This window comes from Trachypithecus francoisi, unplaced genomic scaffold (assembly GCF_009764315.1).
Source record: "Trachypithecus francoisi isolate TF-2019V2 unplaced genomic scaffold, Tfra_2.0 Lachesis_group13, whole genome shotgun sequence".
Classification (NCBI taxonomy): domain Eukaryota; kingdom Metazoa; phylum Chordata; class Mammalia; order Primates; family Cercopithecidae; genus Trachypithecus; species Trachypithecus francoisi.
The window spans coordinates 94723211-94742843 of NW_022681458.1; the positions used below are offsets into that span (position 1 = coordinate 94723211).

At 36.9% G+C, this 19633-nt stretch overlaps 1 protein-coding gene and 1 pseudogene across 4 annotated transcripts in view; one reads left to right on the plus strand and one right to left on the minus strand.

The window, feature by feature from the left end:
• Positions 1-19633, minus strand: part of MBD5 (methyl-CpG binding domain protein 5) — a 546612-nt gene that overhangs the window by 175113 nt on the left and 351866 nt on the right. The window lies entirely within an intron of this gene.
• LOC117094215 overlaps positions 11933-19633 on the plus strand; it is a 34566-nt pseudogene continuing 26865 nt past the window's right edge.

Here is a 19633-nt window from a genome sequence, read left to right on the forward strand (position 1 = left end):
ACAGTCATCATAGAGACCTGACAGGCATGAGGTGTCTGTCCTTCTTCACACTGGGGTGTCTATATACAACCTGCGATCTGTCTCCTGTCCCCATCATCCCCAACTTAGCTCCTCTCCACGTTGTCACAAGTGCCTGCTCAAAAGTCCTCACTGGGTCCTGTCTGTGGAATCCAGCCCATTGGCATGGTTTGGTCAGCCCAAATTTGAATGTCTTTAGGCAGAACTCATACAATTCAGTTTGCCACAGGTCTATCATTTCACATCATATGCTTGTGTTTGTTTTCTGCCTGTCCCTTAAAGCTTTTGAATTCTGAAACACAGGAGGAAGTCCAGATTCACTGACCCAGCACACAAAGGCCTGCTCCTGTGTGTTTCTCCTGACTCATGTTTCATGGTAATATCCTCACAGGTGACTCAGATCTCTAAACTGTGTGCTTTGCAAAAACATAAAAAGTAATACATATATTTTGCTCATATGATGATCTCTGCTTTCCCTTTTTTGTCTGCTTACCTTTCAAGTTAGCTGAAATGTCATTTCCCCACTGACATGTCTTTCCTGAATCTTTGAGAGAGGACAGACATCTGCCTCTTTTGTGCTCTTTCTGGACTTTATATGGTCTTTATCATAGTATTTATAACATTTTACTGATTATTATGTACAAATGCCTAGAACCTGACACCATGCCTGCCATTTCATAGGTGGCCAATAAATGTTTTAAATGAGTTAAAAAAATGTCAACAACATGACAGACACAAAAGGCTGGGATTTTTTTTTTTAAATTAAAGGAGATTAAGCAGATATAACAACTAAATACAATGTATGAACCTTGACAGGACCTTAGATCAGGAGGAAAAAGGCAGCTATAATTAATGGACAACTGGGAAATCTTAAATATTGATTCAAAGAATCTCTGTCAAAAACACATTGAAAAGTATCTTAGGTCGTTTATTTCTTTAGACAAAATTATTCATTCATGCATTTATAATAATATTAAGTACCTATTCAGTGTAATAACCCTGCAGGTAAAAATTATTGTAAGTAACAGAACCTAAAATACAGACTTGGCTTGGCCAAAAGGGTCAGGTGAAGGGTAGTGAGGACCCCTCTATCTCAGTCTGGCAAGTTAGCAAAATAACTAAACCATCATCTGTTACATTTCAGGACTCAGACCATCTGCCTACTGAAGTATTTTCCCTTCTAATGGAAGGGAAAAATCAGACTGTTGGAGCAGGTTGGCTGCTTTATGCAGCCTTCAGTAAAGTCCTACAAGAAAGAACGGAAGGTCAGGAAGCAGTGAAGGAAAAAAAGATGTCTTTGCCAATAAGGCTACTTTTTTATCTGTGGCTGAGAATAGGAGATCTGGACATTAGTAAGAGTGAAGAAGCCAAATTACAAATGCTTCATAATTATCTTGTATCTATTTTTTGAATAGGTTATTCACATGACATAGAATTTTAAAGATATAAAAAGAGAGTAAAAAATCTCTCTCCCAGTCTTGTCCCCTAGCCATCTGTTTTCTTCACTCCCCAGAGGCAACCCCATTACCACTTTCATATGTCCTTCCAGAGATGTTCAATGCACTGCCATACTACACATACATTTCCACAAATGAAGCAGGTTATGCATACTGTTCTATACCTTGCTTTCTTCATGTAAGATGTTTTGTCAACTGATCATATTAGCACATACAAAGCTGCCTTGTTATTTTAAGAGCATCACTGTATAAAGCTTACATGATAAAAACCATAGAGTAGACAAAAATGCAAGAGGATATAACCATTTTATTTCATATAAAGAATATGGCCATATTCTTTATATAAAAACATACCACTAAAAACCTAGAGTACCATTAAAAACATAGAGTACACAAGAATGCAAGAGAATGTATTAGATGTTTTCTCATGCAAATAAATAAGGTACTGGCTGCTGGGCAGGGAAGAGTTTGGAGGGGCTGTGATTAAGGTATCTGAGCACTGGGTACCAAAGACAAAGGCTAAGAAAGGTAGATGGGAAGATTTGTCTGAAGACATTTTTGAATCCTAAATATTCCATTGTATTGTGGCAGAGCATGTGAAAAGTTATTGAAGCTTCTATCATGAAAGGGGTGCAAAAGTGGCTAAGACTAAGCTGGAAGACATAAAGGAGACTGGGGTTTGAAGGATAAGGAATACATGGTTCTCACAATTGGAAATTAGAGCAAGGACCATGGCAGTGGATCCAGTAAATGAAGTTCGGAGGCCAAGCAAGTGGAACTGACATAAGTAGATGCTGGCACATGGTACCAAAAGGCCAAGGGCCAAGCAGTTATTCAACAGAGGCCAGCAAGGACAGAAAAGAATATGCGGCCGGGCGCAGTGGCTCAAGCCTGTAATCCCAGCACTTTGGGAGGCCGAGATGGGTGGATCACGAGGTCAGGAGATCGAGACCATTCTGGCTAACACGGTGAAACCCCGTCTTTAAAAAATACAAAAAAAAAAAAAAAAACTAGCTGGGCGAGGTGGCGGGCGCCTGTAGTCCCAGTTACTCGGGAGGCTGAGGCAGGAGAATGGTGTAAACTTGGGAGGCGGAGCTTGCAGTGAGCTGAGATCCGGCCACTGCACTCCAGCCTGGGCGACAGAGCGAGACTCCGTCTCAAAAAAAAAAAAAAAAAAAAAAGAAAAGAATATGCAAACCCATACATACACGTTGATGATGCCTTATGATATGTCAGTCTTCCTCAGGAACTTGAGGAAGAGTGAAACGGAAGAAGAGGCCAGCTACGGTGGCTCATGTTTGCAATCCCAGCCCTTTGGGAGGCTGAGGTGGGAGAACTGCTTGAGTCCAGGAGTTCGACACCAGCCTAGGTGACATGGCAAAATCCTACCTCTACCATAAATACAAAAATTAGCCATGTGTGGTGGTGCATGCCTGTAGTCCCAGCTACAACGGAGGCTGACATGGGACGATGGCTTGAGCCCAGGAGATGGAGGTTGCAGTGAGCCAGGATTGAGCCTTTATACTTCTGTCCGGGCAACAGAGCCAGACCCTGTCTCAAAAGAAAAGGAAGAGTAGAAGGGATACAAATAAGAGGGAGGGGTAGAATCTTAGTTTAAAGCTGAAATCAATTTTAATTCAGAAATGACCAAGTAACTTCAAATTTATCTGTGGAAATGTTATTGGTTGGAGTACCAGGAAAAGACACTGAGATCAATCAATTTTTTAATATAGGCAAATAATGTTTTACAGATTTAAGATCAATAACTACGGCCAGGCACGGTGGCTCAAGCCTGTAATCACAGCACTTTGGGAGGCCAAGGCAGGTGGTTCACGAGGTCAGGAGATTGAGACCATCCTGGCTAAGATGGTGAAACCCCATCTCTACTAAAAAATACAAAAAATTAGCTGGGTGTGGTGGCAGGTGCCTGTAGTCCCAGCTACTCAGGAGGCTGAGGCAGGAGAATGGTGTGAACCCGGGAGGCGGAGCTTGCAGTGAGCCGAGATCGCACCACTGCACTCCAGCCTGGGCGACACAGTGAGACTTCATCTCAAAAAAAAAAAAAAAAAAAAATCAATAACTACAAAACTTAAACTTACACAGCCAGCTCTTAGGGGTGTTACAAGGATTCAATGACATGGGTGTGAGAAAATAGAATGGTGTGATTTTCTGATTACAATTTCTGATAGTAACCTTTCTTTGACTTTTCTCCAAGTTTGGGACCATATGTAGAACCCATACATTCCACCTTATCTTATACAGACTCACTTCCAAAGAGCATTAACTTTGAAATAAATGAATCTTGAATTTGAATTCGACTTTTGTCATGCACTAGCTGTATGAATTTGGGGAAATAACTTCTCTGAATCTTTGAGTCTTCATCCATAAAATATAGAAGTCAAAAATCATTTCATACATGTATTATGTAAGACAATAAAACATACAAAGCACATTGTCTGGTTCATGGTTGGTGGACCTATCTTCTTTCCCTAAAGTTTATTTATTTATTTAGCATTTTATTATTATTATTCTTTTTCAAGACAGGGTCTCAACTGTGTCACCTAGGCTGGAGAGCAGTGGTGCGATCATGGCTCATTTCAACTTTGACCTCTGGGCTCAAGTGATCCTCCCACTTCAGGTTCCTGAGTAGCCATGACCACAGGTAAGAGTCACCACGCTAGCTAATTTTGTTTATTTTTGGTAGAGAAGAGGGCTCGCCATGTTGCCCTTGGTCTCAAATTCCTGGGTTCAAGTCATCCTCCTGCCTCTGCCTCCTAAAGGGCTAGGATTACAGGCATGCTCAGCCTTCCTTTAAAGTTTAAACTATGTTGCCTAGCTTTTAAAATTAATTGATTAATTTTTTGAGACAGGGTCTTGCTCTGTGCCCTAGGCTGGAGTGTAGTACTGGGATCTCGGCTCACTGCAATCTCTGCCTCCCAGGCTCAAGCCACCTTCTCACATAAGCCTCCTGAGTAGCTGGGACTACAGGCATGTGCCACCACACCTGGATAATTTTTGTCGAGATGGGGTCTCACTTTGTTGCCTAGGCTTGTCTTGAACTTCTGAGCTCAAGTGATCTGCCTGCCTTGGCCTATCAAAGTGCTAGGATTACAGGCATGAGCTACTGCACCTGGTCAGTTGCCTAGCTTTTGATTTGGAATATTTGATCATCTTATCATATGTCCTAACTAAAAGAGACTCTGTAATATATGACTCTTAGTTATCGCTCCTGGTTTACTGAGTAATAAACACCCTTACATGCAGTGAAGGAAGCATAATATAAGCATTTAAATATATAAACATTTAAATATAAAATATATGATACATAAACAGAAATCTCAAGTCTTACCCTGAGACTGAGTACAAGGGTTGGATATATAATTTTCCACTTTCTCCAAATAGATATTGTCATTTTAAAAGGTATTTGTCTCAAATCCAATAAATTTTAAAAAGAAGAAACTTCACAACAGATAATAAAAATCAACCGTATTATTCATTAAAGATGGTACATTGAACATATGTACTTAAATCTATCCCTTTCCAAAACCAAACTAAAATACAATTTTATGTTAAATATTTTATTAAAAAGCAAAAACAAGACTGGGTACAATGGCTCATGTCTGTAATCCCAGTGCTTTGGAAAGTCAACGTAAGGGGATCACTTGAGGCCAGGAGCTTGAGGCCAGCCTGGGGAACATAGCAAGACCTTGCCTCTAAAAATATAAAAAAAAGTAGTCAGGCTTAGTGGCACACACATGTAGTCTCAAATGCTTGTGGAGCTGAGGCAGGAGGATCACTTGAGCCCAAGGGTTCCAGGTTGTAATGAGCTATGTTAGCACCACTGCACTTCAGCCTGGTGACAGAATGAGACCTTGTCTCTTAAAAAAAAACCAAAACAAATAAGAAAAAGGAGAATGAGAGATGAGTGACAGTAACCACAATTTGGAAGCTAGAAAGCAGGACTACTGCAAACTGACTTAGCAGACCCAAGCAAGCTGGTTCCTAAACCAGCAGTTGGTAATGATAAGATAGGGAGCAATTTTGTACTACAATTTCCAAAAGACTTAGGAATTGGTGACAGCCAGTGCATATGGAAGTAAGATAAAGATAAGACTATGAAAAAACTTGGTTAGAAATTTATTTAAGAGTCAGATACTTTCTTTAGAGGAATAAAAGAATAGGTAGCAAAAATAAATAAATAAATAAATAAATAAACAAACAAACAAATGAAGAAGACACTAAAAAGAATTAGATACTTTCTAATTAACTGCCACCATTCACAACCAGCCAAGTACTTTTCCCTCTCTCATCCTAGCAGAAGACCAAAAGTTCACTCTTTGGCGTGAGTAAAATAGAAGGTTCTTGAACTGGGGAATTTTTTTATTTTTGAGATGGCATCTTGCTCTGTTGTCCAGGCTGGAGTGCAGTGGTGTGATCTCAGCTCACTGCAACCTCTGCCTCCTGGGCTCAAGTGATCCTCCCACCTCAGCCTCCTAAGTAGCTGGGATCAAAGGTATGCACCACCATACCTGGCTAATTTATATATATATATTTTTTTCAGTAGAGATGGGATTTCACCATGTTGGCTGGGCTGATCTTGAACTCTTGACCTCAAGTGATCCACCTGCCTCGGCCTCCCAAAGTGCTGGGATTACAGGTGTGAGCTACCGTGCCCAGCCTTGAACTGAGGAATTTTGTAGGGTACTCTGTTAAAAAGGGGAAAACTGAATGAAATTTTATTTGCTGAATATTGAGACTCTAAGTCCTCTTCTACTTGGTTCACACAATGCTAGCAGCCCATCTTATAGCCTCTAGGTAGGAAAGTGGAAGATACTTCTTTGGTGAATCTAACAGGCCCGAAAGAAAGAAGTTCAATAAAACATTAGGTTCCTGGATAAAACAGCAGTCAGATCTAGGAAATTCATAGTCATTAAGCCCCAATTATGTGTTATCGAGGTATCCACTTCCTTATTACCTTAACTATAAGGTGTCAGTCAAGGACCACTAGACTTCTGAGGAAAGTCCTTAACAGGAAAGATGGAGGGTAAAACAAACAGAAAATAAGACTCCTTAGGGACATAAAATTTCAAAGAAGTTTCTAACACGTAAGAGAAGAACTACATCCATGAAAGAAGAACAGATGGTCTAAACAAAAACAAAAGAACATTCAGGGAACAAGAAAGTACTGCTGAGAGACAAAATGATGATAAAATTGAAGAACTCAATAGAAAGGTCAGATCTCCCAGCAAGTAAAGACACTAAGAAAACAAACATAGGAGAGAAAGGGCATGAATATTAGAAAATTACTCTGGGAGGTTCAACATCCAAATAACAGAAGGAGAGAACCAAGAAAATACAAAAAAAAAAATTTCAAAAAAATAATTTATAAAAATTTTCCTGCACTAAAGAAGAAGAATTGTCAGATTAAAAGGGCTCACTAGTACCTGGCTGAATGAATGAAAATAGGTCTCCAAAAGGGCATATCCTAATAAAATTTCAAATCTCTGATAGAAATAGAAAATCTTAATAGCTTCTAGAAACGAAAAATAGATAAAACAGAAATCAGAATATCTTTCAACTTTTCAACACTGGAGGCTAAATGACAGTGGAGGGAAGCCATAAAGAGTCAGAAAGAAAATGAATTACAAACCAGAATCCTATACTCAGGCACAATATCAATCAAATGTCAGTAAACAATAAAGACATATTCAGACAGGCAAGAGCAACTCAACAAGGAAAAGACATGAAAACTACGAGATCCAACTCAAAACAGGGACAAAAATAAGCCTCAAGTTGATAGTGAAAAGGGATCTGTACTATGTGGGACACAGTTGTCAGCCAAATCAGAAGTAATTACATAGGGAACCAAGCAAATGACAATTATTAAGTTTAGGAAAAGCAGAGTTAGATACATGATATGGTTCAGCTAAGAACTGAGTTTATATCATTATAATAACATGCACAATTGAATACTAAACTTACCAAAATCTTTATATAACTATATAGAAATGATGGTGTGCTTGTGGCAGTAGGGTAGGAGATCATAAAGAGATCTAAGTTTATAGCTTGCATAGTAAGGATTTAGTAGATTATCTGCGAAACTGAAAAAAAAATCAAGAAGTAGAAACATAATCATGTGATTTAGAGATATTCTGTTTTATAATTACAAAAGATACAGTTAAAAAAGAATTTGCAAATTTCTTCTTTCTTATTTTAGTACTTGGAATATAGTGTGAGATTTTTTATTTCTAGATTTTGTTGTATCTTCTATCACATAAATGCATTGTTTGACCATTATAAAATGCAAGTGTTTTTTGAGTGATTTTAAGAATTTGGCTTAAAAATTGATTGCTAGAATGTATTATTTGTACTAAGAAGTAACTTGACCCAAAACACCCTGTATGTTTGCTTAGGGTATTTTTTTTCAGTGTCTGAAAGTAAAAGGCATTCCTGTCACAACTGTAAACAAACTTATCCTAAATGTGTTAAAACATATTCTTGGGCACTCTATTTGTATATCTTTCATGCCTTGAAAATCTGAAGGTTAATCCAAACTCACATGTCTTAGCATATTTAAGAAAAAAAACTACTTTTCATATCAGCCTTTTAAATTTCATAAAGATTTTGGTGAGGAATAACAGTACATACTTCAAGCATTGACAAAACTTTGAAAGTTTCCTTCTATAAAATGGGAAATACTCAATATCTAAATCCACATCAGGCATGAGCAATCAGTATTTAACATTGGCTGTTTTGTGTTTTGTATTTATAATGTTCAAAATGCAAGCATAACATTTAATCTTTGTCCACATGGTTTTACAAAAGCAAATCTTAAATTACCAAAAAAAAAAAAGAGAAAATGATTGCATCTGGGGATTGGAAAATGATGGAAGGAAGTTTAGAGCAGGAGACTGCTGTTGCAAATCTTGTACGACTACTTAATTTTTAAAATAATTTGATGTGTAACTTTGATAAATTAAAAAAGCATACAATTAATTTTAATAGTCTGTGGAAATTTAGTAGGCATTTATAAATTCTTAAGTGTGCTGCATATGAATTGCTGTGTCATACAACTTTAGAGGAGAAATTTCTAGAAAACAGGTATTGTACCAGACAAGTATCTGCCATGGAAGCCAGCATATGGCAGATATGTAAACATCACTACTTTACTTGGTAACCACGACAAAAACAGGCACTACTGTGGGTAGGAGCATAGGTTCTAGACTAGATTCAAATCCTGGCTCTATTTCTTTCTAGTTACGTAATCCTGGATAAGACATTAAACCTCTTTTTGCTTAAGCTCCCTTATCTGTAAAATCTTCATTTCATAGGAATGTGGTGATTGTCAAATGATATATGAACAGTAATTAGCAAAATGCCTGAGACATAGTAAGTAGCTAATACTTGCTAGCTATTTTTATTTAGTATCCCAAAATTCCTAACTTGGGATCGTAAGGATCATGTCCACTGCACCTCTTCCTATTCCTCCACACTCATCTTGGGACATTTTATTTCACACAAATGTCTTGTTCAACCACCCCACATAGATCAAACTCACTTATCTCCCTAAAGACAATCATGCCTGATGAACTACAAAACATAGACTAGAAATAGATGTCATACCTGAAATCACGTCTCTTTTCTTTTCCATCCCTGTTTTCCTTGAAGGAATCTACAGCAGGATTTGTAATGAGAAGACCTAGGTTTGAGTAGGTCATTCAGCCTGAGTATCCATTTTCTCGTCTGTAAAGTGGAGATGACTGCATCTGCTGGAGTGGATGTTGTTGTCTGACTTCTCACCATTCTTTCCTGCTACTTCTGGTAGCTGTATATGGATTTTCCTTTGGAAATTTTACCCCAGCTCTAGAGATGTGTCTAGCTGCCAAAGTCAATCAGCATATCCTTCTCTCTCTCTGTCTACAGTGATGGGTCCAGAGATTGGCATTTAGCCAAATCACGGCCAGTGATGCTCAAAACTGTCAGGGCTACCAAGACTGGAGTTAACAATGCCGCTAATCCAGAGAGAAACATCTGGGAGTCTCATATCAGCCTATCTGAACATTCCATCCTATGACCCAACATACCCTTTTTTGGCCTAAGGCAGAGAGAGAGAGAGAGTGTGTATGGCAGGAGGGCTTAAGGCAGTGTGTGTGTGTGGTGGGGGGAATGTTCTTACTTACAACCAAAGGAGTCTTGCGTACCTTATAGGTATTATCTCCAACGTTTCTGGGATTAACTGACATGATAAATATAAAAATATTTGGTAAACTCAAAGCAGCATGCAAATGGTAACTGTTATTATTAACATAATTTTTTATAAAACAAGCCTAATGCCTGCACAAAGCAAGGTATGCCTTGTAACAGTTCTAAATAATTTTTATAAAAACCAAAGTACCTTGTTAAAAGTCTTGACATGTTAGATATTATTTGTGAATATATATTTTGTATAAAATATAAGAATGTGCAATTGTTGCTCAAATCACTCCAGCTTATGCCTCTGGCAGTAGCTTATTTGCCTTTCTGATACATCAAACATAAAAGGTTAAGCTAGCACCCCTCAAACCTCTATTTTTACCCTGTGATATTTATGCTCCATAAACCTGTTTGAACCCTTATGAAAATAAGTATTTTGTACTAATTACTTACAAGTGAATTTTACCGGCTTAATTAGTACAGTCTGGAGAAGTGCAATGGCTTTATTACTTATAAATAAAACATTAATTAAGGGGAAATTGAAAAAAGGTACCTAGTCCATATTTTTAAAAAGATGATTTCATAAACTTATAAAATAAAATATTTTGAAGTCAGAATAAAAATTGGAAGTAAATGGATATTCCAAATGAGCTCACAGGCTTTAAAAAAGCATTTGTTTTCTTAAATGTATTTATCTATTTATGTCTATAGGATTGATTTGACTGGCACTTCTTTTCTTTCTGGCTAAAGGAGAGGTAAACTTCAGCTCAACTACTGTTTGATTTCTCAGAAACTGAGTAAGTGCAATTGAAATAAATGTTGTTTTACTGTATCTGCTCCATCTGATACATTCTTGGTTTTATCTCCAGGTTAGGCTCCTTTAGGTAAAGGTTCAGATAATCAGCTAATGAGGCCGATTTTTGTCTCACACCTATTATCATTACCTAATGACAGTGAATGTAATAATGCGAAAATCATCATGAACATGAATGTATACATTTTCTCAATTAAAAATATTCAATTAAGCATTTAAAAATTGAGCTATGACTTTTTTACAAGAAAATAATGAAACAAGAATGATGTTTTTGAATTAAAGATAACTTTAATTAAAGATGCCCTGTTGTTTCTAATCTAAAAAGGTATATATAACTTTTGCATCTATCTTCATCACGTTTTTATATATAAAAGTTATATATATACACACACACATAACTTTTGACCCACTAAACTTAGTTTTAGATGACATTTCGTTGGGCTAAGAATTCTGATTTAACTAACATGTGTGTTCAAGATAGTGTGGAAAAAAAGCAATTCCATAAATATTTTGTGCAAAGGCAATGCCCATGGAGTAAGTCTACAGTTTCCAAACTGCTATTGAGAAAGTCAAATAATAATCCAGGTATGTAAGTTTTGTGTGTTGTCTCCTTCTCTACAATTACATTTTAAAGTAGGAAAAAATAGGAGTCTGAATATGAAGATAAATTAAACTGCAGATTAAGATCAAATTTCATAAAAAAGAGCAACTCCTAGAAACGAATGAAACTTAACAAACATTTATTGAGTGTATTCTAGGTAACTGAAGTAGTACTAGGTACAATAGGAAATAGAAAAATGAATAATACACAGGTCAGGTCCTCAAGGCACTTACAAGCTATTGAATAGTAAGTTACATACAATAAGAATGACAACATTCTACTTTAGACTTGAATGTTATAAATGAAGCTAAAAGCTTAGTTGTATAAGCCAATTTACATTCAAATACTTTAGTCCATATTTTCCCAGTTCAATCCGATTACCATCAGTGTTGTATAACTTTATGAATACATATCACTTTACACTGTAGAAATTTGCTTATGTATCTGCCTTCTCGGCTAGCCTATGAGCTTCTCTAGAGTGAGGAATTAGAGGTCATATTATGGAGTCTAGTGTAGTGTACATGCACAATAATTGTATTGATCAATAAAGCAGATTGTTAGATGTGCTATCAGTGAAATAAATGCAAAGTGAGAATGAGAAAACCAAACAAGGAATAGTTTAGTTCCCATTGGAGAGCTTGGAGAAAGGTTCAAAGACAGTATAGCATTTTAAAAAAATTGAGGCTGGGGGTGGCAGCTCATACCTGTAATCCCAGCATTCTGGAAGGCCGAGGTAGGAGGGTTGCTTTAGGTCAGGAGTTCAAGACCAGCCTGGGTAACACAGTGAGACTTCTAAAAAAAGAGTTGGGATTTTAATATATAGAAATAGAGGAAACAGAGAGTAGGTAAATGGAACGGGACAGGTTTGCAAAAGCACAAAGGTAAAGAAGTACTGGGGATGCTTTAAAAATATTTATAATCTAGTATTTTTAGAATTCCAGGCTTTTGTGATTGATTGATAGATGTATTAGTGGTATCTTGAGGGTTAGTCTAGATGCTTCTCCTAGGCAAGTTAGTAGGGATCTGAGTGGGTCTGCTTTCCCAGATCTGTATACTTAGGGGACAAAAACAGGTACCACAAAAATGGCCCTTGGGAACCTATCTGCATGACAGGACATAATTCAAATGTCTTTTACAAGCTTGTTCAACACATGGCCTGCAGGCTGCATGAGACCCAGGATGGCTTTGAATGTAGCCCAACACAAATTCATAAACTTTCTTAAAACTTTATATGATTTTTGGCAAATTTTTTTAGTTCATCAGCTATCATTAGTATTAGTGTATTTTATGTGTGGCCCACGACAATTCTTCCAGTGTGATCCAGGGATGCCAAAGAGATTGGATACCCTTGGTCTATAATAATTTGGAATAATGTAACTGTTTACTAAGTTATATTTCATTGAACAATATACATCTACAGAAATGCAATACACGCTTGCAGAACGCAGTTCAATCCAGTATATTTTACCAAATTAATTTGACCACAGAACTCCTTTGTTATAAAATTCTTATTGGCATTTTGGTTTGAAACTTTTTTTTTAGTTTCCCTTTATTTAAAATGTAAGGTATCAAATAGAGACAAAAAAAATACAAAGGAACAATGAAATGAAAAGTTGTTTCTCTGAAAGGCAAACAAAATTGATAAACCATTAGATAGACTAGGAAAAGAGGAGAGAAGATCCAAATAAACACAATAAGAAATGAAAAGGGAGACATCACAACTGATATCACAGAAATACAAAAAATTATCAACTATTATGAACAACTATATGCTCAAAAACTAGAAAACTTAGAGGGATGGATACATTCCTAGAAACATACAACCCCCTGAGGTTGAACCAGGAAGAAATAGAGCCCTTGAACAGATTAACAATGAACAGCAAGATTAAGTCAGTAAATAAAAAAAGTCCCAATAGGGCTGGGTGTGGTGGCTCATGCCTATAGTCCCAGCACTTTGGGAGGCCAAGGCAGATGGAATGCTTAAGCCCATGCGTTTGAGACCAGCCTGGGCAATATAGTGAATATAGTGAAACCCTGTCTCTACAAAAAACACAAAAATTAGCTGGGTGTGGTCGCATATGCACCTGTAGTCCCAGCTACTTGAGGGGGGTGAAATGGGAGGATCACCTGAGCCTGAGAGGTCGAGGCTGCAGTGAACCATAATTCAGGCCGTCACTCTAGCCTGAGTGACAGAGTGAGATTCTGTCAAAAAAAAAAAAAAAAACAAAAGAAAAACAAAAAACAAAACCAAAGCAAACAAACAAACAAACAAACAAAGAAACAAAAAACAACCCCAAACTCCCAATAAAACAAAAGTGCAGGAGCAGATGAAAATCAAGGAGGAGGCAATTTTATCTAACTCATTCTATGAGGTCTGTATGGCACCGAAACCAGACAAGGACACAACAACAACAAAACTAAAGACTAATATTCCTGATGAAGATAGATGCAAACATCTTCCACAAAATACTAGCAAATAGAATCCCAACAGCACATCAAAAACATAACACATGATGAGATAGGATTTATGCAAAGATGATTCAACATATACAAATCAATAAATGTAATACATCACAAAACAGAACTAAGGACAAAAATTATATGATCATCTTAATAGACGCAGAAAAAGCATTCAATAAAATTCAGCATTCCTTCATGATAAAAATCCTCAACAAACTAGGCATAGAAGAAACATACTTCCAAATAATAAAGGCCATATATGACAGTCCTACAGCCAACATCAGACTTGGTGGGGAAAACTTGAAAGAATTGCCTCTAAGAACTGAAACAAGATAAGTATGCCCACATTCACCATTCTTATTCTACACAGTAATGGAAGTCCTTGCCACAGCAATCAGGCAAGATAAAAAAAAAAAAGGTATCTGAATTGGAAAAGAGAAAGTCAAATTATCCCTGTTCACTGATGATATGATCTTATATCCAGAAAATTCTAAAGACTCCTCCAAAAACTTCTTAGATTTGATCAATGAATCCAGTAAAGTTTCAGGATACAAAATTACCACACAGATATCAGTAGCATTTCTATATGCCAATAATGATATAGTAAAGGACCAAATGAAGAAGGCAATCTCATTGACAATAGCTACAGAAAATCACCCCAAACCCTAGAAATATATTTAACCAAGGTGAGATATCTCTATAAACAGAACTACAAAACACTGATGAAAAAATCGTTGACGACACAAACAAATGGAAAAACATCCTATGCTCATGGATTGGAAGAATCAGCATTGTTAAAACGACCATATTGCTCAAAGCAATCTACAGATTCAACACAATCCCTATCAAATTAGCAGCACCATTTTTCACTGAATTAGAAAAAACAATCCTAAAATTAATATGAATCTAAAAAATAAGACCCCAAATAGCCAAATCAATTGTAAGCAAAAAGAATGAAGCTGGAGACATCACATAACCTGACTCCAGTTTACACTACAAGGCTATAGTAACCAAAATAGCATGGTACTGGTATAAAAACAGACACAACGATCAATGGATCAGAATAGAGAACCCAGAAATAAAGCCATATACATATAACCAACTGATGTCCAACAAAGTCAACAAAAATATACACTGAGAGGCTGAGTGTAGTGGCTCACACCTGTAATCCCAGCACTTTGGGAGGCGGAGACTAGCAGATCACTTGAGGCCAGGAGTTCCAGACCACTCTGGCCAACACAGTGAAACCCTGTCTCTACTATAAATAAAAGAATTAGCCGAGCATGGTGGTGCATGTCTGTAATCCCAGCTACTAGGGTGGTTGAGGCACGAGAATGCTTGAACGCAGGAGGCAGAGATTGCAGTGATCCGAAATTTCACCACTGCACTTCAGCCTGGGAAAGCGTGAGATTCTGTCTCAAGGAAAAAACCAAAATACACTGGAGAAAGTACATACTATTCAATAAGGGGTACTGGGAAAATTGGATAGCCATATGCATAAGAATTTTTGTATATCACCATATACAAAAATTAACTCAAGATGGATTACATACCTAAATGTAAGATTGGGAACTATAAAATCCTAGAAGAAAACCTAGGAAATCTCTTCTGAACATTGACCTAAACAAAGAATTTATGAGTAAGTTCTCAAAGACAAATGCCAGAAAAACAAAAATAGACAAATACGACTAAATTAAACTAAAAAGATTCTGCACAGCAAAAGAAACAATTAACAGAAAAAACAGACAATCTATAGAATGGGAAAAAATTTTGTAAACTCTGCATCTAAATAAAGGGCTAATATCCAGAATCTACAAGAACTCCAACAACTCAACAACAACAACAACAAAAACATTAAAAAGTAAGCAAAGTAAATGAGCAGACATTATTCAAAAGCAGACACACAGGTAGCTAACAAACACATGAAAAAACGTACAACATCACTAATCATCAGAGAAATAAAAATTAAAACCACAATGAGATGCCATCTTACACCAGTCCGAAGCACTATTATTAAAAAGTGAAAAAACAACAGATGTTGCAGAGGATGGGGATAATAGAAAATATGTATACACCACTGGTAGGAATGTAAATTAGTACAACCTTTATGGAAAACAGTATGGACATTTCTTCAAGAACTAAAAATAGAACAAAATTTGATCCAGCAATCCCACCACTGAGTATATACCCAATGGGAAAGAAATCCTTATATCAAAAAGATACTTGCACTCATGTTCACTGCAGCACTATTCACAAAAGCAAAGATGTGGAATCAACTTAAGTGTCCATCAACAGAGGACTGGATAAAGAAAATGTGCTATATATATGCCATGGAATACTACTCAGCCATAAAAAAAGAATGAAATTGTGTCTTTTGCAGCAACATGGGTGGAACTGGAGGTCATTATAGCTAAGTGAAATAACTCGGAAAGAGAAAGTAAAATACTGCATGTTTTCACACAAGCGAGGACTAAATGATGGAAACACCTGGACATACAGAGACAACAAAAGGTGGGAGGGTGGGAAGGGGTGAGGGTTGAAAAATTACCTATTGGGTATATTGTTCATTATTCAGGTGACAAGTACAATAAAAGCCCAGACTTTACCACTACACAATACATGTATGTAAAAGTCTGCACTTGTACCCATTAAATATACAAAAATTAAAATAATTTTTTTTTAAAGAATTACTTTGGCCTCATCTATTACTTCAAAGGATTTAAACATGGTTCTTTAGATGTGGTTAACTTGAATAATTTTTTTTTTTGTGGCGGAGTTTCGCTCTTGTTGCCCAGGCTAGAGTGCAATGGCATGATCTTGGCTCACTGCTACCTCCGCCTCTCAGTTTTAAGAGATTCTCCTGCCTCAGCCTCCCGAGTAACTGGATTACAGGCATGAACCATGCCTGGCTAATTTTTTTTTTTTTTTTTTTTTTCAGTAGAGATGGGATTTCTCAATGTTGGTTAGGCTGGTCTTGAACTCTCGACCTCAGGTGATCTGCCTGCCTGCCTTGGCCTCCAAAAGTACTGGGATTACAGGTGTGAGCCACTGCTTTATGCTTAAGTTTTGGGGGTATTATTTAGTCCCTTTTTTAGCATGGTTTAAGTTGTGAAGAAAATTGTCTACATTTTCAAGTACCCTGCTGCTTTTCCCATTAACTGAAGATGTGTAACTGTAGTTCCATCTAAATGCTTTTAAAACCTCAAAACAAAAAATAACAAAGCACAAGGTCAACACAAAAACTGACCTGGTCTGAAAGATTAATCAACTTAATCTTCTGCATATTCTTGGCTTTTCTTCCTACCAAACACTCTGATGTAAAATAAGCTTCTATCTTTTGTGTATACTTTTCCTCCTTTTTCCTTTTAAAAATATTTTTGTTATTAACCATCAACTTCATGTTTTTCAATTTGTTCATCCATTCATTTATTATTGTAAGAAGTATTTATTTAATATCAACTATGAACCAAGTACTATGCTAGATTCTGGGTTGAATTTTTTTAAGAAATATGATGATTTTATTTAAGAAATGTAAGGTATCACTACACTGTAACTTAAATCTTGAGTCACTGAATGTGTCTATTTCAAGCGTTATAATGTTATATTACTGGTGGGAACAACTCCTAAGTGCCCACTAATTTGGTAGCAAGCTGAGGATATGAGATTGTACATAATAAATAAGAAACTATAAATACATGTTTACTTTCGTCTTATATACCCAAATGTAATCTACACGCTTCTCTGCATCATGAACTCTTCCTTAAAAAATTTACAAGACCTACTCATACAAATATCAAGAATATAGACTATTATATAATAAGTATTAAGTAAGTTTTATAGGAATTCAGAGTCCTGATTGGGGTAGTCAGGAAAAGCAGGTGTTGTGATTTGGATTTGTGTCCCTGGCCAAATCTCATGTCAAATTGTAATCCTCAGTATTGGAGGAGTGCCCTGGTGGGAGGTGATTGGATCATGGGGGTAGATTTTCCCCTGGCTGTTCTCATGATAAGGAGTGAGTTCTCATGAGATCTCATTGTTTAAAAGTATGTAGCACCAGCCCCTTTGCTCTCTTCCTCCTACTCTGGCCATAAAACACGTGCCTGCTTCCCCTTCACCAATGATTTTAAGTTTCTTGAGGCTTCCCCAGCCATGCTTCCTGTACAGTTTATGAACTGTGAGTCAATTAAACCACTTTTCTTTATAAAGTACCCAGTCTTTGGCACTACTACCTTTATAGTAATGTGAGAACAGATTAATACAACTAGTGTTAAAATTAGTCATAAAGATTAGCACTTTAGTAGACAGAAGTTTAAGTAAGGAGAAAGGACAAAAGCAAAGATATATGGGTGGTATACATTATAAGACATCTTCAGAAAGCAGTGCCTGGTACATGGTGGGCATGTTGTAAATAATTGTAGATGAGTAGATGAGTGGATTTATCAGAGGATTAATGAAGGGAAACAGCAGATGGGAAGGTTGCACTGGGACCAGATAATTGAGGGTCTTAAAAATGAAGCAAAGTCACCTAAAATGTATTCTGTATACTTGGGCTTTTCAAGTAAAAATATATACCTCATGGTCCACTGGAAGGTCCAGGATAAACATGAAGCATCTTCTCAACTCTTCAATTTTACTTGAACATTTGAAGAATTAAGTGAAGAAATTTAAGTGATACCTAATTTAAAACATTCTTTTTATAGTAAAACAAACAGGTGTATTTTGGAGTGAAATGTAAAACGTGAATTTTTAATGTAAAACAAGAGACTTCAAGGAAATATTGAGCTTGTGGGGAGGTGCTTTCAGCTATGCTACCTTTGTTTAAATCCTTTTCTGGCAGTGGATATGTGGGACCATAAGAGGGATTTGAGCAAGGTAGCAACAGGATTAAAGTGATGATTTACTTACATTAATGTAGCAGCAGGATGCAGGTTGGTCTAGAATATGGAGATGAGCAATCTGTAACCTAGCTAAAGAACTATGGAAAAAGTTCCTCTGACAAAATTTTAATCAAGCTCCTCTGAGTCCTCTTTTTAACTAGGCTCCAATCTTGGGCTCTGTTCTTAGTTCCCCTCTCCTCAGAAAAAGAAAAGAAAGAAAAAAAGATAATGGCTAGCTTTGTTTAATGTCTCATATCCATGAACAATACACAGCTGTTACAAACAAGTGAATTGAATGGATATAAGTCAACAAAAGCTTATAAATGAGCTTTTTAATAATAACCATCCCTAAAATAACCATATGTGTGTATATATATATATATACATATATATGCCTAAAAACAGTTGCCAAAATCTTTTTGGTAACTTGAAACTTTAGAGTTATGCTATGTTGAGTAAGAGATAGTTACTGAATATCTAAATAATTTCTAAGAAAGATAAAACGACTGAAACAGGCTGGGCACCGTGGCTCACATCTGTAATCCCAGCACTTGCCTATGGTCATACCACCCTGAACGCGCCCAGTCTCGTCTGTAATCCCAGCACTTTGAGGGGCCAAGGTGGGCGGATCAACTGAGGCCAGGAGTTTGAGACCAGCCTGGCCCACATGGTGAAACCCCGTGTCTACTAAAAATACAGAAAATTAGCTGGGCGTGGTGGCACCACCGGTAATCCCAGCTACTCGGGAGGCTGAGAGAGGAGAATCGCTTGAACCTGGGAGGTGGAGGCTGCAGTGAGCCAAGATGGCACCACTGCAGTCCTGCCTGGGTGACAGAGTGAGACTCTGTCTTAAAAACAAAAACAAAAACAAAAACAAAAACCATAACACTGAAACATTAATTGCTGAACATAAGTTTATCAACTTTTGGCATCTTGTTTTCACACAATATAAAGAAGTTAAGACATCTAGGTCTGTAAAAAAAAGTCTTTTTGCCACATGAAAAACTATAGTATGAGGAAGCGTATGTCTGTAGGAATTGTGAGATGGTATGTTTATAAAATGCTGATCTATGACAGACAGTTTACAGTTTTCTACTTCCTAGTTTTCTCTGTAAGGAAGACTACTGATGGCTAAAAAGTATAAGCAGGGTGGCTGGCAAGATGACCAACTAGGAACAGCTCCGATCTGCAGCTCCCAGTGAGATCAACGCAG